This window comes from Colius striatus, chromosome 3 (genome assembly GCF_028858725.1).
Source record: "Colius striatus isolate bColStr4 chromosome 3, bColStr4.1.hap1, whole genome shotgun sequence".
Taxonomy (NCBI): domain Eukaryota; kingdom Metazoa; phylum Chordata; class Aves; order Coliiformes; family Coliidae; genus Colius; species Colius striatus.
In genome coordinates this window covers 93,514,322-93,539,912 of record NC_084761.1, presented here as the reverse complement: position 1 = coordinate 93,539,912, position 25,591 = coordinate 93,514,322, and the positions used below count along the sequence as shown (strand labels likewise).

The 25,591-nt window shown below is 43.3% G+C and overlaps 1 long non-coding RNA gene across 2 annotated transcripts; it reads left to right on the top strand.

Moving 5' to 3' along the window:
• Positions 1-23,916, top strand: LOC133625136 (uncharacterized). Of its 2 annotated transcripts, XR_009818451.1 has the most exons (4): positions 23-84; positions 15,794-15,975; positions 19,295-19,361; positions 21,901-23,916. It is a non-coding gene; the product is annotated as an uncharacterized LOC133625136 (long non-coding RNA). The 2 variants fall into 2 exon arrangements; XR_009818452.1 differs by lacking the exon at positions 15,794-15,975 and having other exon boundaries at positions 1-84.
• The last annotated feature ends 1,675 nt before the right edge of the window (positions 23,917-25,591 follow it).

Below are 25,591 nucleotides of genomic sequence, written 5' to 3'. Positions count from 1 at the left end.
GCTGTTCAGCTCATAGACAACACAGCTTCTTGGACAACATCTGCTGCTGCCGAACCAACAGCTACCACTGTGTCCATTTTACAGGTGGGGCAACAGAGGCAACATGAAGGAAATCATAGAATCATAAAATCATAGAATGGTAGGGGTTGGAAGGGATCTTTAGAGATAACTTGCCTAAGGAAAATGGTATGAGGTAAGGAAGTCGTAGAGCACTGTCAATCTGTGTTTAACATGGCTATTGCAATAAGAGAACCGAGAGCTGCTTTAGGGCTTCTCCATGTATCAAATTGTTTCAGGAGAGAACCTATATCTTTGCAGTGGGAGGATCTGAGAGCTTTGGTGATGCAGGAGTAAATGATCAGTTATAATTCTCTTGAATTCATTATTGGGTGGGGCTAATCGTGCTTTTTGATCTGATGATTACAACCTTCATGGGAAGTTCTCTCTTCAAAGATCAATAATTGCTCCCCTCCTTGTGGATTATTGAGTGATTTTTGGCCACAATGGCCCTGTGTTCATGTCATAGTAGCAGCTAGAAGAAAACCTGACAGCTATGAGGTAGCAAAGACAAATGGTAGAAGGGAGAGATTTAGGAAAGTGGGTTTCAGGCTGTGCTTCTGAGGAGTGATGACAGCAAGCCCGTTTCTCCAGCAGAATGAAACTTGGAGGGGAATACTTTCCTCTTTCAGACTGCTAATGTAAATAAAAGGCAGAAGAGGGATGCTGATGGGTTAATAATCAATTAAAAGCAAATTTCACACCCTGTGTGATGTTAGAAGGCTCAGTGTGATATGAAATGAGACAGGGATGAGGCACCCTGGCAAGTTTCTCAGGTAGTGCAAAGACTCTAAGTGTGTTACTTACCTGTGACAACGAGCATAGTGGTGAGGTTTCCCTTTTGGTTTGCAGTTTCCCCCTCTGTGAATAGTTCAGAGGTATATTTAAATTCATACAAACAATCAATTCGACTTCAGCTACAAGAAAAACAATGAGGATGTTTCCACTGCTCTTTTAAAAAGTCTTAAGGTACAGCCCAATGGGATCTGACTGTGCCCTGTCAATGTCTTAATGGTGCTAAAACCACAAAATGCAAATTCAGTTCCCTGGAAATGTCATTCCTTAGCAGTTATCTGATTGGTTGTTTTAAGTACTGTAATTCCATGATCTCATACCTGAATTCTTCAAACCATTTCCATCTGGTTTAAATGCCATCATCAACCCAGAGCAGAATGGGATTGTGCATCACCAGCAAAACTGAGGATAAACAAACCATGAGCAGCGATTGCTTTCAGTTCATGGTAACAGAGGCACTTAAGTGCAGGGCCCATCACATCTATCTGGATTTCCATCTTGTCCTAGCCATGGATTTTATCTACACTGCTTTTCCTTGATACTCTTAGTTGGATGAAGCAAGACATAGGCAATAGCTTTACCATGATGTTTGCATCCTTCCACACTGCTGGCTGTTGCATTAACACATGGTAGCTGTACCATGTCTGGGAAGAACCAGCTGTAGATGTGCCCATGGGCTTGGCCCCATCATGCCTGGTTCAACTTGCCTTTGTCAATGGGAGCTGGTGGGCTGAGCCAGCAGCCTGGTGGGTCTGGGGAGCTGCAGCTGGAGAGGGTTCCAGCCCACGCAGAGTGAGGCAGGATGAGGCCAAGCCCTTGTGGTGTCGGCACTCGGGGAAGCTGCTCTGATTGCAGCTGCTTCACAGGCAGGAGGAGGAGGGGTGCTGGCTGCCAACTGTGCCCCTAGAGCTTACCCCAAGGCTTGGCTGCTCCAGCTGTCAGGCAGCAGTTGCTGTCTGTGGCTCGGTGGCCACCTGTGTGCCGTGTCGGCCCCTGGCCAGGCACAGCTGGGCAGCATCTCCCACAGCACCAGTGCTGTCAAAATGTTGTGGATGTGGCACCTGTCTGCAAAATGTATATGGCCTCCCTATAAGTACCCTTTGGGTCCCTCACTACAAGGAAGATACTGAAGGGCTGGAGCGTGTCCAGAGATGGGCAATGAAGCTGGGGAAGGGTCTGCAACACAAATCTGATGAGGAGTGGCTGAGGGAACTGAGAGTGTTTAGTCTGCAGAAGAGGAGGCTGAGAGGAGACATCATCTGAAGCTCCCTGAAAGGACATTGTGGTGAGGTGGGGTTTGGTCTCTTCTCCCAAGTAATGAATGATAGAACAAGAGCAAATGGCCTCAGGTTTCACCAGAGAAGGCTTAGATTGGAGATGAGGAAGAACTTTTTCCCTGAGAGGGTTGTCAGACACTATCCCAGGCTGCCCAGGGAGGTGGGGGAGTCCCCAGCCCTGGAGGTACTTAAAAGACACATAGATGAGGTGCTGAGAGACATGGGTTAACAATGGGCTTGGCAATGTGAGATTAGTGGTTGGACTTGATGATCTTAAAGGCCTTTTCCAACCAAAATGATTCTATGATTCTAAGATTCTATACACAAGTCTCATACAGCCTCCAGCATGCAGCCTCACAGCTGAGCTATCAGGGAAGGAAAAATGCCCTTTATCACCTCTGTTATGCTCCTAGTATCTATGTGTCTTGATTCCTCGAGATACTCCATATCCTTGGGACATCTGTCACAAGAGGAAAGACCAACACTTGGGTTTCACTGCAAGAGCCTGTCCTCATGTGGCATGGCTGCAGGTGACAAAATGGCCCGTTGACATTGATGGCAGGGCCATATCTGAGGTGGAGAAGTGCAGCCTGCTACTACCTTGGTAAAGATTCTATACTATGACTTTCCATTTGCCTTCTGGACATCACAGAACACATACCTAGACTTACAATACTGGGATCAGCTAAAGATGTAGCCCTCTGCTCTCATGAGAAAATCTCTTGCTGGGTACAGGCTGCTTTGGTTCCCTCTAAATTCTCCTCTCCCAGCATGTGCTCCAGCCAAAAAGTTACTGTAGTTATTAAGAACTCAGACTGTACAACTCTCTGCAGCATTTCCTAATCGTTTTTTTCATCTGATGGTTTCCAAGGGTGGTTTCTTTACTTTGAATGGGTCAAAACCATAGTTCCAAACACTCCCAGGTCAGGTTAGAACCTTGCTGCTCAGATCCATGCCTGGCCCTGATTGTGCTTTCAGTGCCCTACCACACTCTCCTAGGGAGCTCATAAGTAGCATCACTACAGTCCTAAAGCTTAGGAACCAGAGTGAAAATGCAAAGTGAACTTAAAAAAATACATATATATATATCTTTATCCCCTGTTTTTGAAGGCAGTCTCATGATCTGGGGAGCCTGACTCATGGGTTTGACAGCTTGCTTCTGGCAATAACAAACAGCTTCTCATCACTCAACAACAAAGAGTGATGGGCAATGCCAGCAGCTCATCTGAGACACTGCTGAAAATATAGATGCTTGGTACAGATTATGCTGTTATATCCTGCAAATATAAATGATACATGGACAGAATTTATAGGGACACAGCCCTGGAGATGACTAACAGCATTCTCTAGCACCATCTAGTGCTCTGAAGGTCTATTTTCTTCAAAAATGCTGTGATGTAATCATCATATAGATCAATACCATAGGCAGTTTTGAGCACTGTGCTGCAGAATCATGCAGTGATGCATATCTGGGAATACATTAGATTAAAGGGGGAGCATTAAATGAAGTGCTGGCTGTGAACCTAGGTGATAAACTAAGGCTTTTATATTGCAGACAATGCAAATCTGTCATTTCAGCTAGATGGGCTTGGAAAGCAGGAATCCATCTTATTAAAATACACATTCAATAGTTTCAAAAAATCAGAATGGATTCATAAATTTAGATGTCAGAGGCTGAGCCTGAACATCCCTGAGGTGTCTGAAGTGTGCCCTTCCTTTCCCTAGCTCATTACTACTTCTTTCCTAAATATCTCTGTCCAACTCACATCATTCCTATTTTTTCAAGACTCCCTTCAAGGCTGATGAGATTCATCCCCAGAGGAGAATACATTGCTTGAAAGAAACAGAAGTAGTGATGAGCAACCATCAGATCCTCTAGCAGCTGAAAGGAGAGCTGCTCTGAATCTGGCTGTGAAACTGGGGGGAGTGGGGACAAATAACTGCACATTGATTGTTTAGTTAAAAGCCCAAGGCTCAAGCCAGGTTTGTCAGATACATCCTCAGCAGCCAGTAAAACCCATGGCAAATCTGGAACCAAGTTTTGAGTGTCAGGAAAGGAAAACAATGGTACTATGCTATTATTTAAGTATTGTATTTTCCTTATTTGTATGGAGCTGCTCTTGAGCTGTGAACCAAACTTGTAATGTTTCCTATTTGTTTTTATGCCTGAGTATCCATTGCATGACATACCTCAGCTCAGTGTTTTCAGGACTTGTCAGTATCAGATGTCAGGTTTTCTTCCCAGAGATTCTTTGCACTAATCAAAATTACCAATAGCCAATGCCAGGTTGATCTTGTCTATTAATTCCCTATGTTGAGCTGGCCTCTATTTCTTCTCCATCACCACAAGCCAAAGCAAGAGACTCAGAAAGTATCTACTTGACCCATTAGTCCATTACAGTCTTAATCAGTAAGTTGGTTCATCTCAGCTGCATTCCCTTCTCAGACTCTTGTTTATATAGTATTTTTTTTTCAGAGCCAACAGCAGTGAAGCTTTGGCTGGAAAGTTCTGAGGGGAAGTTATTAATGCCTCATGAAATTTCAACACAAAAGAAAACCAACCTGTGAGACAGACACAGCAGCCTGCTGCACAATTTGTTCCAGAGTCAGGGGTTGTGGGAGGACAAGGAGCCTGTATTCAAGACATAGCCCACACTTCTTGGCATGTGAGAGAGGATGAGACACTGTACTCCCATATGGCCTCTTCATCATCAGTGCTGCTGAAGGTTTCTAGTGAAGTAAAACCCTCCTGAGCCAAACTGACACAAGGAGAAAAAGGAGTAAAGAAGACAGTGAGAGATACATGACCATGCAAGATACTCTCTAATCCTCCCAACATGGGCTGGAAGCATTTTGTAAAAGACAGAAAAGGGTTCAAGTGTGTCTTCAAGAAAGACACATACATGTGATAATTAAGTAGCATATAAGGTGCCAAAATTATTTGCATAGACTCATACAGTCATGAAAAAGAAATGGTAGTAGACTCACTGCATGGTAACTTTTAATCTAAATGGGACAAAATGCATGGAAATGTACTGATGGGGAAGCAGTCAGAGACAAGCAGATCATAGCCAAATGGCATCCTATGTGGTACAGTAGGTCTGACTGTCTATACTAAGGACTTGGTGGAGTCACCATCCCTAGAGGTACTCAAAAGACTCACAGACAAAGTACTCAGGGATATGGTTTAATGATGGACTTGGCAGTCTTAGATTAGTGGTTGGACTCGATGATCTTAACGGACTTTTCCAACCATAATGATTCTGTGATTCTATGACTGGACATTGTACTCCAGGTTTAGCCTCTCCAGCTCTGAATAAAGGGGAAGGATCACCTCTCCTGATCTACTGGAAATACTTTGTCTAATGCTGCCCAGGATACCACTGGCCTCACATTGCTGGATCGTGTTCAACTTGTGCTCACTGGGATCCCCAAGTCCTTTTCTGCTAAACTGCTTTCCAGCTGGGTAGCTGCCAGCATATATTGGTGCATGGGGTTGTTCCTCCCCAAGTGCAGGATTTTACACTTCCCTTTGTTGAATTTCATGAGGTTCCTGTTGGCTGACTTCTCCAGCCCACGGTAGTCCCTCTGGATAGCAGCACATCCCTCCAGCCTACCAGCCACTCCTCCCAGTTTGATGTCACCTGCACACTTGGCAATGGTATCCTCTGTCCCATCATCCCAATAGTTAATGAAGGAGTTAAACAGGACTGGACTCAGTGTTGACCCTTGGGGTACAACCACTAGTTAATGGTCTACAACCAGACTTCATGGCATTAATCACCAACCTCTAGTCTTGGACTTTTGGTCATTTTCACCCCACATCACAGTCTTCATATCCAGCCTATACATCAACAGCTTGTCTAAGAGTCTTACAGGAGACAGTGTGAAAAGGCCTTACTGAAGTCCAGGTAGAGAGTATCCACTGCTAATCCAGGCAGACAATATTCACTGCTAATGCTCATGGAGTGAGGCTTACTTCTTTTAGGGGGATCTCACTGGAAAAGCCATTTGTTGTAACCAGTTCATTTCTGGCACCATTTTAGCAATATGTGTCACTTAAAGCTGTTTGAAAAACTTGACAGAAAATGAAAGTCAAATTACTTTAAAACCTTTTCACTGTTGTCTTGTTCAGCTCTAATTCAATGTCCTCTTTTGTTTGAAAACATTTTAAGACCTATATTCTTCTTACATTTAGAGGTGCAGGATAGAGTGGAGCAGGTTGAAAATGTTACAGCTACAGTCTACATCTTGGCAAAAAAACCACCCTGCCTGCCTGATTCTAAACAAGAATGTCCCCAAAGCTGTGGAGTTTGGGTTTTCTTGAAATAGCAGGTGGCTGTTCAGATAAGGAATGCTGGTTCTGCCCATTACACAGACAGGAACCAGGTGCGAGGTGCAGATCTGCACTGGAACTTCCTGAAAATCTGTGAGTCTGTAGCCAAAATGCTTCTTGGATCTGATCACTGCTACACACTTCCAATTATAATTATTGTGTTATGGTGTGTCAGATTGCCTGCAACTGAAAACACAGTCAGAACCCAGGCATTAATGTGTCAATGAGATCTATGCTAATGAGCTATAGGCTAATAGGCTAATGAGCAAATGCTGTATTTTGGATATTCTTGGCCTTTACAGAACATCAGTGCTGCTTTTGTGCCATGTGTTATGAGAGTTACAGAATGGTTGAAGTTGGAGGCAGCTCTTGAAAACTAGTTCAACCTTGAGATTTGGTCCAGCCCTGCTCAAGCAGGGTTATATAGGGAGGGTTGCTCAGCACCACATCCAGTCCGATTCTGAATGACCTTCACAACATCACTGGACAACCTGTTCCAGTGTTTGGCTGTCCTCACAGTAAACATTTTACCATGTGTTTTAATTTGTGCCTATTGCCTCTTGTCCTATCAGTGCACACCACTGAGAAGAATCTGACTCGCTCATCGGGATTATCTTCCACCAGGTGTTTATACACATGGCGAAGTTCCCCTTTGTACCTTCTCCTCTCAAGGCTGAACACTCCCAGATCTCTCAGCCTCTCCTGAAAGATGCTCCAATACCTTAAATATCTGTACTGGACTGGCTCCAGTAAGTCCTGCACTGGGGAGTCCAGATTTATTCATGGTGCTCCATGTGCGGCCTCACCAGTGCTGAAGAGAGAGGAAAGGTCACCTCCTTTGACCTACTCTAAAGGCTTTGCATGATGCAGCCCCAAATACTGTTGACCTTTTTTCCAGGGCACATTGCTGGCTCATAGGTAAATTGTTGGCCACCAGAACCTGCACGTCCTTCTCAGGAAAGCTGTTTTATAGCCAGTCATCCCTCAGTGTCTACTGGTGAATGAGATCACTCCTTCTTAGATCCAGGATGTGGCATTTCTCCTTGTTAAACTTCAAAAGATTCCTCACTGCCCAGTTCTCCAGCTTGCTGATTGCTGAAAAGGTTAGTTCTAATTAATGGCTGCCAAATAAGCAAAGTCAGGCTATGGACTCATGTGGATGTATTTATCCTAGCGCATTCCTTGCCATGGCAAGGGTTTCACATACTGGTGGGCTGCTGGATACTTCTGCTGTCAGATCCCAACTGGTCATGGTTTTGTGAGGAGCTGCTTTTGCTTGGTAACAGGAGGAGGGGGCTGCAGTGTAGGCCTGGTAGAGAGTTCCCTGACTTTCCCCTGGCTCTGAGGTTTGGATCCACCTCCAGCCTGGCTGGACCAATCTGGTGCCTCTGCCAGCACTATTTAAGGACTGGAATTTGAAGTGTGTGGAAGCAGATGGAAGGGAAGGGCGAGATAGAGGTGACCACACAGACTCTGCAGCCAGTAAAAGACAGAAGGAGCGATGCTGGACCAGAGACATCCTTGTAGCCCACAATAAGAAGCAGACACCCTGTGCCAGAGGGAGTGAGAGCTGGAGACTGAGTCTGGGAGAGCGAGCAGTTTAGAGTCCAACCTAGAGAAGATGAACATGGGGTTGGCCCATGGTGTGTGGGAGACCCTGAGCTGCAGCAAGGGCTGGCGAGGAGCACTTCTCCTCAGGAGTGCTGTAAGTGCCAAGAGACATGAGGAAAGGACTGACTGCAATCCCTCATTCCCTGCCCCCAGCACTGCTTATGGAGGAAGGAGGTAATGACACTGGGCTCAGGGCTCTGAAGCTGTGAAGAGAGAAGGGGTAGGGGAAAGGGGATCTTAAAGAGCTGGTTGCAGTTCCATCATTTGCCCTATTCTGTGTTATTTTTCCATTGGATATTCCTGTTTGTTATGTTTTAGTTTGAGGCAGATTAAGTTTTGTTTTCTTCCCCAAGCTGAGTAGCCTTGTCTGTTTATTCTGGGACCATAAGCAGCAATTAAGCCCTCCCTGTCCTTTGGGAGTCCCAAAGCCTGTGGTACTTAAGTCTAATTGTGGTCTTTTGTCCCTGGATGGGCCTAAACCACGACACCGATGTGGCTTAACACTCAGCCACTGCACTGGCAGCTCAGTCTTACAATGACCTTGAGTTATTTAGTGTTTGCTTCAACCTATTATCCCCAACTAAATGTCAATTTGCATGCAGGGAACATCTGAATTACCATTCTTCCAGGACTCATTCAACATATTTAATTAAGACAAATACTTAGAGATGTTATCTTGCTGGTATCCAGTGCCCCTTCTGTCTATGGGAACCTGTCAGTGAGAAGGAAGACATAAGGTCATGAGCAGCTGGAAAATGTACATGGGGAATTCTCAGCTGCTGTAAGTTTGGCTTTCTCCTGGATTTTTTGCAACTAATTTTTTAATAAATAATGTGATCACAGCTATGGTCCAATAAATATATCATCTGTTTTCCACTTTGAATACACACTAGAGAAATCAGATGGTGTCTGATTGAACTGGAACGTGCAATATTTCTTAGAGAAGACAAAACATTACAGTCTTAGTGGGACTGCAGATATTTGTGTTGTTGAAGATGTAGTTATTACCTGAGGTGATGCCTGACAAACACCTCATCTGTACTGGGAATTAGAATCACAGAATCATAGAAAGTAGGATTTGGAAGGGACCTTTAGAGATCATCTAGTCCAACTCCCTACTGAAGCAGATCCACCTAGGTCATGTCACATAGGAATGTGTCCAGGCAGGTTGTGAAAATCTCCAGAGCAGGAGCCTCCACTCCCTCTCTGGACATCCTGTGCAGTAAAGTAGTTTCTCCTTATGGTTAAGTGGAACTTTCTGTGTTTCAGCTTTTGTCCATTACCCTTTGTCCTATTACTGGACACTACAGAAAAAAGTGTTGCTCCATCCTCCTGGCATCCACCTTTTACATACTTGGATCCTCCAGGGTGAACAGCCCCAGTTCCCACAGCCTTTGCTCATAAGGAAGATGCTCCAGTCCCCTGATCATCTTGATGGCCCTGCACTGGCCTCTCTCCAGCAGTTTCCTGTCTTCCTTGAGCTGAGAAGCCCAGAACTGGACACAGGACTCCAGATGAGACCTCACCAGGGCAGAGGAGAGGGGGAGCAGAACCTCCCTTGACCTACTGGCCACACTCTTCTTGATGCATCCCAGGATGCCATTGACCTCCTTGGTCAATTAGATGGTGGTGTAACCTGAATAGCTTCTCAGAGCCTAACTGAAGCTTCCAAAAGGTCTGTATTTATAAAATATATGACATGAAAACATTGAAGATCAAATGTGAATAAATAGTGGATTAATTCTGACAAAAATCTTGCTGTAGCATTGGACAGTCCATTTATTATCCCATCTTCAGAGCTCTACATCACTTAATGAAACAGTCATAACCTATCCTTCAACTTCTGCCTCCAGATGGCTTTCCATTGCCTCAAGTGTATTTAAAGAGTTCTTCTGAGAAAATGGAAAAGTAGTACATGCCTGACTCATAGTAAGAGTTTTCCAGAAATGACCAACACCTCTGTTATGGAAAAATTCATATCCTCGGAGGAGAACATATAAAAACCTTCAAGAGGACTTTATCCAGCTGAGATAAGCTAACTTGGGCAACTGAGTGAAAGCACAACAGATTTATAACACTTGTTTAAAATGATTTTTTCTTTAGGTTGTTATATAAAACTTTGCCTTTCCTCCCACTTCTGTACATGCTGCCTTCAGAAAATGTCTCATATTTGTGGGTCTGATTTTACACTGGAAATCAGACATTTGAGTTTGCATCTAGACAACAGGAGCAGGGTTTCTTTGGGTTTCTAAAGCAAATATCTAGCTGCCTGATTTCAGGCAGCAGTTTGCATAAAGGTCTGACTCACCTTGAGATCCAGAGGAGTGAAGGAGTCATTCTTGTCTGGACACAACTTGGGCTCATTTACACTCAAATGCAGCAGAAACGTGCAAGTTATCCCAGAATGCCCTAATATGATTGTAATGTGCCCTGAGTGCATATTTGTTTTTAAGAAGATGGTTGTTCAGCATCAAGCTAGGGCTCAAATTTGAAGCTCTAACTTGCAAGGTACATCTGTTGTAGCATCTGAAGAGGTGAGGGATCCTGTGATGCAAGCTGGGCAGAGAGTTATTAACACCTGTGAAAGGCCACCCTCAAAAATCCAGTTAGTGACTGATAAGTTTCCTTTTCTGCTCCATTCTGTTGATGGCCACATCACCTTTATGGGGCTATGTTGGACACCTTAACCTCAAAAGCAGGGTCAAAGTCTGCTCAGCTCAGGAAGGGAAGATAGGAACCTTCCACAGGTTGCAAAACATGGTGAGAAACGAGGCATGAAGTGCAGGAAAATAACTTGTTTTCTCCAGTGTTTTTCCATGGTGAGCATCATAGATATTATCCTCTTCACTACTTGCTCTCCTACCTGATCTCCTGCCTGCTCTGCAGGGCAAGTCACTTTACCTTCTATTGGTTCACATGAAACTAATGAAATCACATAATATTTTCCATACCTCATATTGTGTCCTTGCTGCAGTGAGTTACATGTTGCTTGTAAAATATTTACCTCATCTATTTAAAGTGGAGGAGTGGAGGGGGTAGAGAGAGAGAGAGAGAGTCCCTTTCACTGCCTGATTTATATGTCAAATATAAACCTGAAATGAAACATGGGGCTGATTGCCTACAGAGTTTTATGTCAGGTGTAGAAGTCAGTGGCCCTGCTCATAAATAATGCTGCTGATTTGTAACTGTTGCAACATATTTATACAATTTATAGCTGGGTTATTGAGTTATGTCATCAGTGTAGGCATTTTCTTACTGCTAAAAGGACTGCTAAATTGAGAGATGGTTTGTAAAGCAATTGCCTATACTCTTTTTGAAGGCAGGAGGGAGACATCTTATTGTTTGTGATCTAGTAAAACAAAATGCTTATGAAAGTTCTGGGCCCCTCCCTGAGCTCTCACTGCTTTATTTCATCTCTAGGGTCCTGCAAAACAAGCTCCTTATTCATAAATGTGAGATGATGCTGTAAGGATGATGTTTCCGTCGGTGATTCATGTGATTTACTCAGTGTGTTGGATTCATCCGTGAAGAAAAACAACCTCTGGCTGAGGGACAGATGCTTGTGGGGATTTGATATTTGATTTTAGCTGGGTTATACAAGATTAGGAACAAGGAGATTTTTTTCTCTATGTAACAACTTCCTCTGGAGCAGGAAACCAAAGTAATGCCCTAAAATGTTGCCTTTGCAAAGGAAAGGAGGCATTTCTGTAAGGTTTCAGTTGGACTCTGTCTTGTGAAAGAGCATTATGTTAAAGGGTTTTAAATCTATGGCACCTTCCAAATGGGAAAGGATGGCATTGCAATGATGAGTGAATAGCCCCAGGAGCAGTTGTTTCAGGATGCCTTAGGGTGGAAGATACCATGTGAGTATGTCATGTTTGTAACAACTGGGAGATCCTCTAGCGAAAGGAAAGACCTTCACAGATGTTTGAGAAACAGAGTTAATTGATATTCCCAGGAGTGACTCCAAAGGGCATCCAGCAAGTCCTGTGACTCCAAGCTCTGAGTCTGCTAATTCTGTTTATAATTTGGAACTTTGGAGTTCATATTCGTAACAGGTAACTTCAAAGGGCCAGGTGTGAGCACACAGAGTTTTAACTGAGCTTTCACATTTATGCAGATTTTTTACAATCAATGGTCCCCTCTAATATCTTTTTCTTTATTAAAATTTACAAATATGTCTAATATCAAGACATCATTCAATTTTTTAACACAAAAGTGCCTTTTTTTTTCCCCCTAAATATCTGAGCCTTCTTATCATTAGAAATGACTACAAAGACCTGGATCTACAGTGACTTATAACCCCGTTTTATGGAAGCTTTTATGAAAATGTCCCCCAAAGACCATATTTGATTCTTATTTATTTATTTTTATTTGTAAGAAAGGAGAGAGGCCCTGCCCTACGGGCCTCTGCCAGGTCATTAAACCCCAAACCAGAGTCAGATTTCATTGTGGCAACAGCTAGAACTGTATAGCAAAGGAGGAGAAAACAAAAGTCCATTCTTTGTCGGAAGAGTTTCTGTGTGAAGGTTATTAAAAAGCTCAGAACATTTAGTAAAACCAGGCAAAAGAGGCCATAATTTAAAAATGGAATTATTTTAATAGCTTTTGATTTTTTTTTTGTTTCTTTGCAAGGGGATTTGTTTGCCTCTTTATTTAACTGGGAATATACACAGGGCTGTGGTGGTCTCTCTAGCTATATTGGTACTAGGAAATGAGATGTGCCTGGGGAACACTGAGGCCAACTGGTAGGTGATTGCCTTCAGCAAAGGTCTTCAGCACATAGCCAGGTTGATTGCATCAAAACAGCAACTAGGAACAGTTCCCAAACTCCTCCAACCTCACACCAAGCCTGGGAATGGGTTAAAGATGTTTCTAACTGGGTTAGGACAATTTCACATCAGAGGATGATCTAAGAATTTGCTTGGATGAGCAAATGCCTCCCATACATGGGAGTATTGGTGGTTGAACCTGAGTGGAGCAGGAGAGGCACAGCCTTCCAGTGTGATGCTCAAGAGGTGCCAGCAACGGGGGATAGCTCTTCTAGGGGTCTTTATTCATATTGTACATATCATTCCTGTTCCAATAGCATTCAAATATATCCTGATCTTTAATGAATCTGCCTTGATAGAAGTCCAGGGAAGTGAGGATATTCAGGTATTGGTGTTTCACAGGGGAAAAGCCAAGGTTTCCAAACTTGATGTGAGGTCTGTGGCTGTGCAATGATTTTTGTGGACAAATCACTTGTGTTTCTTCTTTGAAATACACACTCTTATGCTGACTTTACTGCTCCAGCTATCTTGATTGAAGCAAAAAAGGAATGCAAGCCAAAAAACTTCACAACTGAGTCAGGATGTGGATACTTGATGGCCTGAAAGCTCCTTGTTGCATCCCTCCCAGCAATGAACATGTGCTTGAATTCATCTAAAGCAAGTAGGATCAAAACACAGGGCTTAAAGTTAAGCAGGTACTTGGGTGATTTGTTGCATTGGAGTGGAGAGAGTTGAAGGAAAAGATGGTTGGGCAGGTACAGAGAGAAACACAATCGTAATGTTCCTGTTAGCTACATTTATTGAAATGAGCAAGGGCAGGAGAAAGTTTGGGCAGGTAAAGAGAAGGAGGACCCTGGTATCTGTGCTACTCTTGAGGTGGATTGGGCAAGATGTGACAGAAGCAAGAAGCTGAAGACAGTGTCCATCATTCATTAATTTCAGCTCCACTTGAACTGCAGCTGCCTTCCCCAGACATGTAATATTTTTAACAACACGTTCTACGTTTTCTTCTGTGTTTCATTGTTTGTAAGACATCCTGAGAAACATGATTTTTGATTTATAAAGAAAAGAAAAAGCATCCCTACCACATTTTCCCCGATCCATTTGGCAAACTTTGCTTTTCCGCCCCGCTGTTTCCTATGGGGCCTCAGCCAACGTGGCTTTCCAGCTTGTTGATTTCCTTGTGCCATAATTTTTAGCACTGTCTGTAAATATCAGCTCTGCTCTGGGGATTTGGGGCAATTCATCCTGCCCTCTCTGCTGGCTGCCTGTCCTGCTGCAAGAGCAGAGTGAAGTCATGGCCAGATGAGGATTCACATCCTGTGGTCAGTCTCTTTGCTTGTTATGGACAATGATGGTTTTAACAAAATGCTAGTCACTGCTCTGTTCCATTTTTACCATTTCTGAGTGTCTCTTGCTTGACAGTTCTTTGTTATCTTCTTGGAGGCTGGCAGAAATAACTTCTGCCCCAGGTTCAATACAAACTCACGTGAATTTGTGCTGATGAGAAGGTGCACAGGTGCCTACCAGGAGGCAAGAGGTCACAGAGTTCTCTGGCACAGAGTGTAATTACACATGAGAGATGGCAATGGAAGTCTTCTCTCATTTTACCACAGACTGTTAAGACCTTTGGCATTCATGAATAAGTGTCCATTTGTTCTGCTTGATGTTAGCAAACAGAGTCCCTAGGAGGAAGGGTTTGAGCTTTTTGGGATACATGTATTTCACCTTTCTGGTGGATCCAACTTTCAGCTGCTGATGTGATGTGTGAGTATCCTCATTTTAAATGATATTCCACACATAAAAGACTCAAGTGGTTTTGGTTTTTTAACTGATTTTTAGCTGATGAAGTTTATATTTCTGTAACTATCTGGGAAAAGGAACTATATTACATGCAAACACAGGTTGGGAAAGGAAAATATCAATCCAAAAGAGAAGTTAAATGTTTGCAGAGTCTTCAGGAGCATTGGTATGTGAAAATTCACTACAGAATGTCTTACCTGAAATCTCTATACAGGCTGATGGGTCTGTAGTTTGCAGACTACAGTGTTACCCAACTGTCCAAACAGAGGAATCATAAACACAGGCTCTCTTCTGTGCTCTTTGCCTCCAGTCTCTGCCTTCTGGCACATAGTCGTTTGTGATGACACAGCAAGACATTAAGTACCCAAATACTGTTAAACAAACTTCCCATTTCCTCTTTTCTAAAAGTGTTTATGCCAAAGAGTTCTAGAAAATTAGGCTCTATGACAATTATTTAGGAACCAGATTTGCCTTTCTTGTTCATTTTTCCTGCAGTGGAAGTAAAACACATAGAGTGGTGTTGCTCTGAGTCTGATGAGGGATTGTGTGGGGAAGAACCAAATTCCTGTCCCCATGACATCACAGAATCATAGAATGGTTGGGGTTGGAAGGGATCTTTAGAGATCATCTAGTCCAACCCCTCTGCAGAAGCAGGTTCACCTAGATCAAGTCACACAGGAGCATGTCCAGGTGGGTCTCCAAGGAAGGAGACTCCACAACCCTTCTGGGCAGCCTGTGCCAGGGCTCCCTCACCTCACAGTAAAATAGTGTTTTTCTTATGTTTAAGTGGAACTTTTTGTGTTCCAGATTCTCATCACCCCTTGTCCTGTTGCTAGCTACTATAGAAAAAAGGGATGTCCCAACCTCCTGACACCCACCCTTTAGATATTTGTAAATGTTAATAAGATCTCCCCTCATTTAACAACTCTTCACTTAAGTTTTAAATGGCCAAAGACCAGCTTTTATTTATCATTTCACACGGTCTCTCTGAACACCAATGCCATAACAGCTTACTCCAAAATGTTCCTCCAGTGGTCTCTGTACTGCTCCTGAATGTCTGTGCCTACTCTGCAGTGAAGGTCCACACTAAAGATACACCGAAGAGCCACAAAATCCTCACTTTATCTTGTTGCCATCCACAGGACATGTCTGGAAGGAGAAGAAGTGGAGACTCCATGGAGAAGACGATGAGTATCTCTCCATCAGGCAGGCTGGGGAGGACTGGAGGAAGGGAAAGATGCACTGGAAGTGGAAGACACCAAAATACATAATGGAAGGGTGGCAACCTCCATCCCTAAGGCTATTTAAATAGTAACATAATGAGGTGATAATTTATGGCCTAGTTCTCCTCAGTCTTGCACCTTGTGTGGTCGTCTGCTGCCAGACACTGTTGGACCAGAGTTCTCCACTCTCACTGTTAACAACTTCCCAGTGTGTGAGAACAAAGATTTACTGGGGGGGAAATTGCCTTTTAACAGACTACCTGGCATCCTCTCTAGGCCCTCCATAGTTTTGGAGCAGTGTTGTTCCAGAGAGATGGGTTCAGTATCAATTTCAGTTGAATATATTTTATTAGAGCTGTTAAATAAACTGCCCTAAACCCAAGAAAACATCACTGAAGCTCAGCTTTTTATTAATAAAATACTGAATTAACCCAACAATACAATATTTGAACCATGAATTGGACTGGCCAGGACAAGGCAGTTTCAGTGTTGGTCTGAAGCTGAATTATCAGCTGTACTAAAAATGTGGTCAGTTCTTTTGTAAATGTTAAGAGGAGTCTGAGAAGGCTAATTGTAAATTGTTAGTGGGGGATTTTACCACTGTCATTCAAATGCATTTTTAAAAGATCTGGTTAAGTAGTTCAAATATCCCTTGTCTGAACCACAACATAAGAACCATTTCCTTATATTTCAGTTCTTATGTTCAGTATCAACATCCTCTGCTCTCTCGCTCAGGGGAGATGTCATAATTTCACTTAAACATAAGGAAAAACTTGTTTGATGTTGAGGAGAGGGAGCCCTGGCCCAGGCTGCCCAGGGAGGGTGTGGAGTCTCCTTCTCTGGAGGTTTCCAAACCCACATGGAGACTTTTCTGTGCCCCCTGATTGAGGGCAACCTGCTTTAATGAGGATTGGGCTGGATGAACTCTAAAGGTCTCTTCCAACCCCCACCATTCTATGATTCTACAACAGATGAGTCAGAACTTTATATACTGGGATTTAAATGACAGGTCAAAATTTGGAGACTTCTAAACACAACACATATATCATTAAGTGCCTTTGCTGAATTTGTTTGGAGTTGTTGGACTTGGAGGACATTTCTGTCTGACCTTCTCTCACAGCAGTTTTATGAGTGCACCGATCCTCACAGCACACACTCACTTTCTGACATCCCACAGCTAAATGGGATCAGAGGACAATTTGGGCAGAAAAAGTAGAAACATGGAAAACAGGTTCTTGAAAATGCTGAAGCTTCAAAAACTTGTCCTCTGTTACTGCCTTCTCCTCTCCTCTTGATCTCTTGGTTTATCTGGAGCTGCTGATAAGAAGGTAATTGAGTATGGTGATGGCAATTCTTTGCTGGCCAAGAGCTCCTCACCATCACGCCATCTTCCCTCAAGACACCTTGGATCAAAGATAGGACTTCCTCTCCATGAGTGGGCTTCTTAAAATCCCTTATTTCTATTTTCTCTGCCATGCACCGTGTTGCTGAAGTTTTGCACCGTATGTAGTATGATAATAAGCTAAACATGAGCCAGCAATGTGCCCTTGTGGCCAAGGAGGCCAATGGCATCCTGGGATGTGTCAAGAAGAGTGTGGCCAGCAGGTCAAGGGAGGTTCTCCTGCTGCTCTCCTCTGCCCTGGTGAGGCCTCATCTGGAGTCCTGTGTCCAGTTCTGGGCTCCTCAGCTCAAGAGGGACAGGGAAGTGCTGGAGAGAGTCCAGCACAGGGCCACCAAGATGATCAGGGAACTGGAGCATCTTTCATACGAGGAAAGACTGTGGGAACTGGGGCTGTTTAGTCTGGAGGAGACTGAAGGGAGATCTTATTAACATTTACAAATATATAAATAATGGGTGTCAGGAGGCTGGGACATCCTTTTTTTCTATAGTAGATAGTATCTAGCAACAGGACAAGGGGTGATGGGATGAAGCTGGAACATAAAAAGTTCCACTTAAATATAAGAAAAAGCTATTTCACTGTGAGGTGAGGGAGCCCTGGCACAGGCTGCCCAGAGGGGTTGTGGAGTCTCCTTCCTTGGAGGTCTTCAAGACTGGCCTGGACATGTTCCTATGTGACCTGATCTAGGTGACCCTGCTTCTGCAGGAGGGTTGGACTAGATGATCTCTAAAGGTCCCTTCCAACCCCTACCATTCTATGATTCTCTGATTCTCTGATTCTCTGATTCTATGATTCTATGATGGAGTCCTACTGCTTAGTCCAGCCAAATCTGAATTAAGTCATTGTTGATCATTGCTAAGTAGGAAAAGTCCTGCACAAGGCAAGAATTTCAGAAACACTTAGCATTTTGCATAGCAGAAATTACTGCTAGGTTTTCCTCCTAGTAAATAAACAATGAAATGCAGTATCTTGGGACATTGGGTCACTCCAGAGTAACTTTCCATGGCCTTATTTGAATTACTAGTCCTGAGTTTTCTGAGAAGTTATTATAATCTTCCCCAAGCAAGATGAATAGGAAAATGTTAGCTCAGGTGAATCAGCTGTCCAAACAAACACCCATCCATCAGCAAAATCAATGTAAATTCACACTAACAGGAAAGCTCAGCATCATCCTCTGTCCCTGGCCTCTGAGAGCTGACACAAAGGCTGATTCTTCATGATGAGAGGGTGATTACAATAACCTCCCTGTTTCTGGTCAGGCGGCTCATCGTCAGTGATGTACATCTCAACGGTGAAATGCCACTAGAAGAACTATCAAGACTAAGCTTACTTGAAATATAACCTTTAAAATGATCAAGTAAAGGGAAAAATACATGCTGAAAGGAAATCAAAGTTCTAAAAGCAAGCACTCAGATCAGATGCCTAATCAGAAGCCATAATTAAGGCTCCCTGTGCAACTTGTATGCTTCTGTGTAGGCAGAGGCTTGCCAGGAGTGGGGAGAAGCTCAAAGGACTTAATGGCATGGTGTAATCTCTACTCAGATCACACAATGGCATTGCTTCTTTCCTTCCCAGTCCTTCCCATCTCTCCACTCCATCACCAATTGTGTCTAGATGTGTCCACCTTTCCTCAATACTCACAAATGATTTCTTCTTTTGTGAGCCAACCCTTATTTCATGCAACTCACTGTGTTGCTGTTCTGTATTTTCTTTTAGTTATTCTACAAAGTGTGATTATAGGATGGGCTCATGAGAGTAACAAAACCCAGGACATGAATGAAGAAACCCTCCTAACTGGTGAAGAAATTGCTGTGACACTAAGCACTCAGCTTGTATTCACAACCATTCGTCCCTTGGGCTTATTGCTTCACATCCCGTGTTCTAGGCTGTGCAATGGGGATCTGCCCCATTGCAAGTGTTGCATGAGCTGTGTGTGGTGGCAGCACTTGGGACCTATTGGCATATATATCTGGGTCAAAACTTTGCTGCACTATTTCTCTCTGTTTTTTTCCTCACCCAGACACTACGTGCAGAACCTGCAACAATCTGGACATCTGGAGTTGGCTGGACCTCCTGGAACTGGAAAGGTGATCTGAGTCCTGATCAAGCAAGGCTAGGACTAAGACTATGGAGAATCTGTTACATGAGATGGGACTGTAAATTTGGCTTGTTTAGTTTAACAAAACAAAAGCTCAAGGGAGGATGTGATGGCTGACTATAAATATGCTAGGGAGAGAAAAGTGTTATTTCAGCCTAAGGACAATGTTGGCACAAGAACAAATGGGCATGAAGGGGCTATGAATAAATCTAGGTTAGAAATCAGGGAAGGCTGTTAGCAGCTGGGATAATGAGCTCCCTGGTAAGCAAGAGGGAAGAAAACAGGTGTTAGCAGAAAATGAAGGGTGGTTGATTTGTAGAAGGATTTGTATGTTTTTACTTAGGATTAGGACATTTTGATGGGAGCTCCTCTCAGTCCTGTGTCATGCTGCTGCTTACTGGTTGGGATGCTGCTAGTAGTGTAGCAGATTGGCTGAAATGAAGTGCAGGTTTCCTGTACAGGTTTTCAAAGCCAAACCCAATCAATCGGAACTCTTCCCAGAACAAGTGATGTCGGTGCCAAACACAGTTTTTCTGTCATGATCATGTCCTTACTTCAGGCAAAGATTCAAAATGATGGAGAATTCACCTCCCTTTGGGAAACTGCTCATCAAGGTGCACACACTAACCAGGCTGCACACTAAGTCCCATCCTTCACCCTGTGCTCCAACAATGGTCTTTGTAACAGCTGCTGCAATGTGTCCTATAACTCTGTCCATAAGAGAGGATAAACAAGCACAGGCTGATATTTCCTCTTCTGGTGTTCATCAATTCAGATGGTGCTACCAAGAGTCTTGCTAAGCAGTGTGGTCAGAACAGCCAGTTGCAGGAACACAGTGATGCACACACAGCCTGCTGCACAGGTGTAGGGGTTAAGGTCTGGTATTTCCTACAGCTTATTCTGCAGTGGTTCTGCACAGTGGCTAAAGGAGGGGAAGGCTGAGAAGAAATAAATGAGGCAGCTGTCTCTTCTGGATGATTTATCAGGCACTGTTTTTTTGCAGCAGAGGGCTGTTTTTGGCTGCTCTGACCGTGACTCATGGGGGTGGGTTGCAATCAGCACAGTAATGGTTTTGTTGCTGTAAATGAGGAGGTCAGGAAACCACTCAGACTTTTTTTATTCTTCCAGCCCTGGAGATGAGGCCACATTGAAGCATGGGAGATGTAGTAGAGATTTAGGAAACCATGGAGGCATTTGCCAGACTTAAGCTCTGTGCTCTTCCAGGACAGGAGCATTCAAACTTGCTTGGCATCTCTTTGATGTTGGCTTTTGCCTCTCATCCCACACCAATGCAACTATCAGTCTGCAATCCCAATTGGTCCTGGAGGAAACAATGAGGAAATCTACAGGTGTGGGCTGTGGCTGTGCCAAGACCTTAAAGCACAAGAGAGTTGCTGGCAGCTTTCTCTCACCCAGATTTCTCATAGAAGCTAGAAGCAGCTATTGTGTAGCAGTGTCCCCCAGCCTGGGCAATAGCCTTTTCAGCAGAAACACTTATCTCTGTGATGCAAAGATGATCTGATATTGATGTGATAACAGTCTGAAAAGGGCCATGGTTGTAGATAATACACCCACTGGCCAAAACAAGCCAAGGAATGGCTGCTCTGAAATCACTGAAGAACTTACAGTTGTGATTTTAATAGGCATTTGGGAGGAGGATTAATTTTCATTGTTTTTTATGTATCCTTACACAGAAACTTCAGAGGAGGATTTCAGCTTCTGGAAGACTGAGAGATAAGAAGCAGTGTCTTGTGCTAATCATGACTGTTTCCCATCTGTTTCCTTTTGAGATAACAGCTTCATAGAGAAGGCTATGTAGTACCGAGGGAAATGCTGGAGTATGGTTTGGAGCAAATGTATTGTGGACAGGTGAAAGAATGCTCCAGACGATGACAGGAAGGTCAGGAGTGCATTGTGCCTTTGCTTTGAAATGTGCTGAAACAAAAAAAGGATGGATTTATGATCTACTAGAAGCAATACTCTGGGAGGATGCAAACTTTTAGAAGTGCTAGACAGCGTTTTGTTGAGTTTTTCCATATGTTGAAGAAAATTCATAGATTAGAGTTGATAACAAAGAGAGAAAATGCTCTGAATCTTACAAAAATATAAAATATAAATCAGGTTATTGTGGATCTCACCATGAAACATAGCTCTTGTAGGCACATGGTATAATCATATAATTGAAGCCATAAGCAGAATTGTTCTCCTTTTCCATTTCCACTGGAGGTGAGTATTGGGAAGATCCTCAATCTATTTTAACCAGAAAAGCTGGTTGTCAAAAAGTGTTCTCTGTATTTTCAAGGAGACTAGAACAGCAGCAAATAGTCTGTGTTAGCAGCAAGAGCTTCATATCTGCTTTCTGCCTCTGAGCTTTCTTAATTGTACATTTGCAAAATTACCTGCATTGTTTTGATTCCCTGAACATACTCCAGGAAATGCTGTCCTAAAGGCCATTTCTTAGAAGTGCTGTGGTTTTCCCATTCCCATCTCTTGTCCTCCCATTTTCACCTAGGTCACTCTCTTTGCAGGTGTTGACTCGCCTGTTTGTGTCAGCCAAAGTGTGGAAGGTGCTGAGGAGGGTCAGTGCACAACTACTTCTACTCCCAAATCTAAACTTAAAGCCAAGTATGATGGAAAGACTGTATTTCTTCAGCTTGTGAAGTCTGTTCCCATCTTTTCTTTGTGTTCTGAGGTTTCTCTAGAAATGTCAAGAAGTTTTCCAAGTCTTTCTACAAGTGCTCACCTCTATAGCAAAGCAGCAAGGCAAGTAAACACAGCACTGAGGAACTGCAGAGGAAGAGGGTGACTTTAAAGCTCACACAGCCTCATTGCTACTTGGTGAACTCAACATAGTGAAGTTCTCCTTGCCCACAAGAATTTAAATGAGGAGATCCTGCCACAATGATCTGGGGCAAAGATGAACACTCAAATGCAAAAGCCATTGTCAAACCAAGTTGTGAAAGATAGCAGTCAAGCACTTGTCAGCTGCAAGAGCAGTAGAAGCCCATCCACAGCAACCCAGCAAGAGCAAGTTCTCCACAAAGTAATGTGTGATCCAAGAAAGCTTAACTGCAGCCAGTTGAGTGAAAAGGAGTTTGTGTGCATAAGGCTCTTAACATAAACTAACTATGGCTGTTGTTGATCTTACTTCCTAGGATCCTTCACAATGAGGCTGGTAGTTGAATAAATCAGCAAAAAGCTCCAATGCTCCTTGCAAAACAGAAATCAACTGTCACTGGGTATTAATGGAGTGAGAAAAGTAATTAGGTTTAATTTCAAATGTCTCGGCCAATTAAATAGCAGAGTGAGAAAAGCTGTTTAATTCAGCTCCACTCATCAAACCCAAAATTGTTAAATTGTCCACATCTAGAAATCTCATGCTGAGCCCATGGAAGGCTTAGGCAGGCCTTATTTGGGAAAACACGCAAGCTGTGGACAAGTTGTCATGACCAAGTGTACCTTATGTTTTTCTGGTTCATAAAACTTGAGTCTTTTAGGTTTAAATGCTTCAAAGCTCACCTCTGCCCCCTGACATTCTCAAGGAACCAAGCTGAGCCTGGCCAAACCAAGAGCTGTCACCTGGTCCAGCCCTGCTGCAGTCTCAGACATCACGATGGCTGGCCAGACACCACTGCTTTCTTATGCTGTATCTGTGTGAAAACATCTTTGACAACTTGGAAGTAACTATTGTAAGAGACAAGGTCCAAAGTGCAAAGCTTGTGTTGAAAGCGTGGGAGCATGGGAGATGAACGTGAGAAAGATATATGATGTCTACAGCTTTCAGAGATATAGAGTCTATAGCCAGAAGCTCACGGGGTCTGTAGCTCTGAATGACTGACAGACTGATTGGCTGGGGCAGGGTTTAATACAAACCTGGACAAGGTTTCACATCCACACTCCTTGCCCTATCACAAGACCCATGCTCACTTGCAACTGGCAAAGCCAATGAAGATTTTCTGCTCAGTACTAGCATTTGTTTCCCTTTGGCTACAGCAGAAGTGCTCCTGTTGGGGGCTGACAGCTGATCAAGGGAAAATCTGCGTGGTAACATCAGAACACTGTTGAAAGCCAGAGGAGAAAAATGGGAGGAATGGGGTGCAGAGGGGAAGAGAAGTGGGGCTTGGATGTATTGCTACTCTGCTCTTGGCTTTAAGCTGCCTCTTCCAGCAGCTCGTGTGTACAGCTGATTTTATGAAAGCAGATAGTTTGCACAAGACCTCTCTTGCTAGCTTGTGCAGTGACTTGCCTTGCTGAAGTTGCTGATCTGCACACCCAGAGGCAGTGGATTTGGGAGCCTGGCATCTGCCTGACAGGCAATAAATGAAGGTCACCAAACTAATGTCATGTTTGCCTCTGAGAACTCATTGGATGAAGACAACTTATAGCCACTGTGAACCTTTGCTGGTTTTGAATCTGTGACCCAGAGATGAAAGGCCTTCTGTCCTAGTGCCAGTTCTTTGAGTGGCTCTGCTGTAACAATAAATATCCCCCAAATCTCTTGAAACTCACAGTGATTATAGCCTTAAAATAAACTTATAGCACAAGCTTGTGATTACTGAATGTTTCTTATTGTTTCCCCTCTGGGAGATGTGTATCCCTCAGGAAATGAGTTTCTAATTAGATATGAGAAGCAGGGCAGCAAGAGTAGTGTGGGAAAGCTGCATTAATGGAAGCTTCTAGGTCTGACCACCTTGTAGAGAGCTGACAAAAGATGAAATGTGACTGGGATAGGGGTTTTAGCTTTGTCTCTTCTTGAGAGATGCCTATGCCAGCTGTGGCAGAAGAGATATGAGTGGAGGAAGAGAGAATAGTAATAATGATGCTATTGGAGACCCCAGGAAAAAGCAGCACAGAGCAGCTCACAGGAACATCTTGGGCTGCAAATCCCAGATCATCTCATTTTACCGTCAACACCATGTGCAAGACTTCAGCTCATTATTCTTAGGGCAGTTTGATAAAATATGTGTGCATTCTCTTTCCCCTTGAGGAGCTAACCCAGCTCACTTCAGAGTCCAGTATTCCTTTTACATACACAATTTTAGGGAGTTTGGATCCAGTTCAAGCCAGTGCCCTACCCATTGATGGAAACATGGGGCTGAAACACTCTCTGTGCACTGTATGGCTCAAAGAGACCAAGATCAGTGAGGCTGGAAAGAACTTTTTGCTTGTGATGGTCCATTATGCCATTTGGAATCTCCATGCCTAGTTTTGCTTCTGAGACTGCAAGAGAAAGGCCTCTCCATCCTTGTATGTGCTTCATTTCTCATAGTGTATATAATTGACAGACATTGGGAATCCAAGTAACCCCTGGGAAAAGTTCTCAAATCTCATCCATTTAACAATGGTATCCAGAGAAGAAAAATTGGTACAAACATGCTCATTCCCTCTGGAATTGAATGTCAGGGTCTACACCCACACTCAGGTGCTGTTCTGCCATCTGTTGCTACTGAAGACCAAAATCTTCAAGCTGCATCTTTCTGGGAGAGGTGAAGGTCATCCTTTTTCAGAATCTGTCTTGGTTTGAACTGCTTTGCTGTGATGGAAGATGCATTAGTGTATGAAGGGATATGCCCTAAGGTGGGATACCACAACATACATATTACAGTCCTCAGTCATATCCCAGGATTTTCAGAGTGGATGTCTAATGTGAGATTGTTTATGGGGAACCCCTGTCAATTCTTGTGTAATTTACTCAACATTAAAGCATGAAGAAATCCCATTTGTGTGTGTAAATAGCTTGGAAGCAATGGAGAAGATAAGATTAATAACAACAGGTCAAAATAAATCCTAGAGGAAGGAATAGGATTTAATTTTAGGTGAGAACATTGTCTTTTTTTCTGGGCAGTTCTGAGCTTTATTTTATTTTGAGGTGGAAAACATACTAGTCCCTAGATGCCTGAGAATGTTTTTATCCTGAAGACAGACTATTTTTGCTGAATTTCAGCTTAGCCAGCAAATTGAAGCAAATTGCAGAGATGCCAAAACTCCTCATAGCAAAATCAAGGACAAGATTATCTTGGTTCTCTTGGACCAAAGCCACTGGATTTCAGCCTGTCAGAGCTGCTTTTAAGAAAATACCTTGTTCTTAGGATTCAACTTGCTGTTTTGATCACATCCACAGCTAAAACTAGTGGTTGTTAGGCTTTTAGTGAATCAATCCTCATCTTAAGCTCCCAATCTATACTTTTGGTTTACTCCTTTAACGTGCAACTTGCCAGA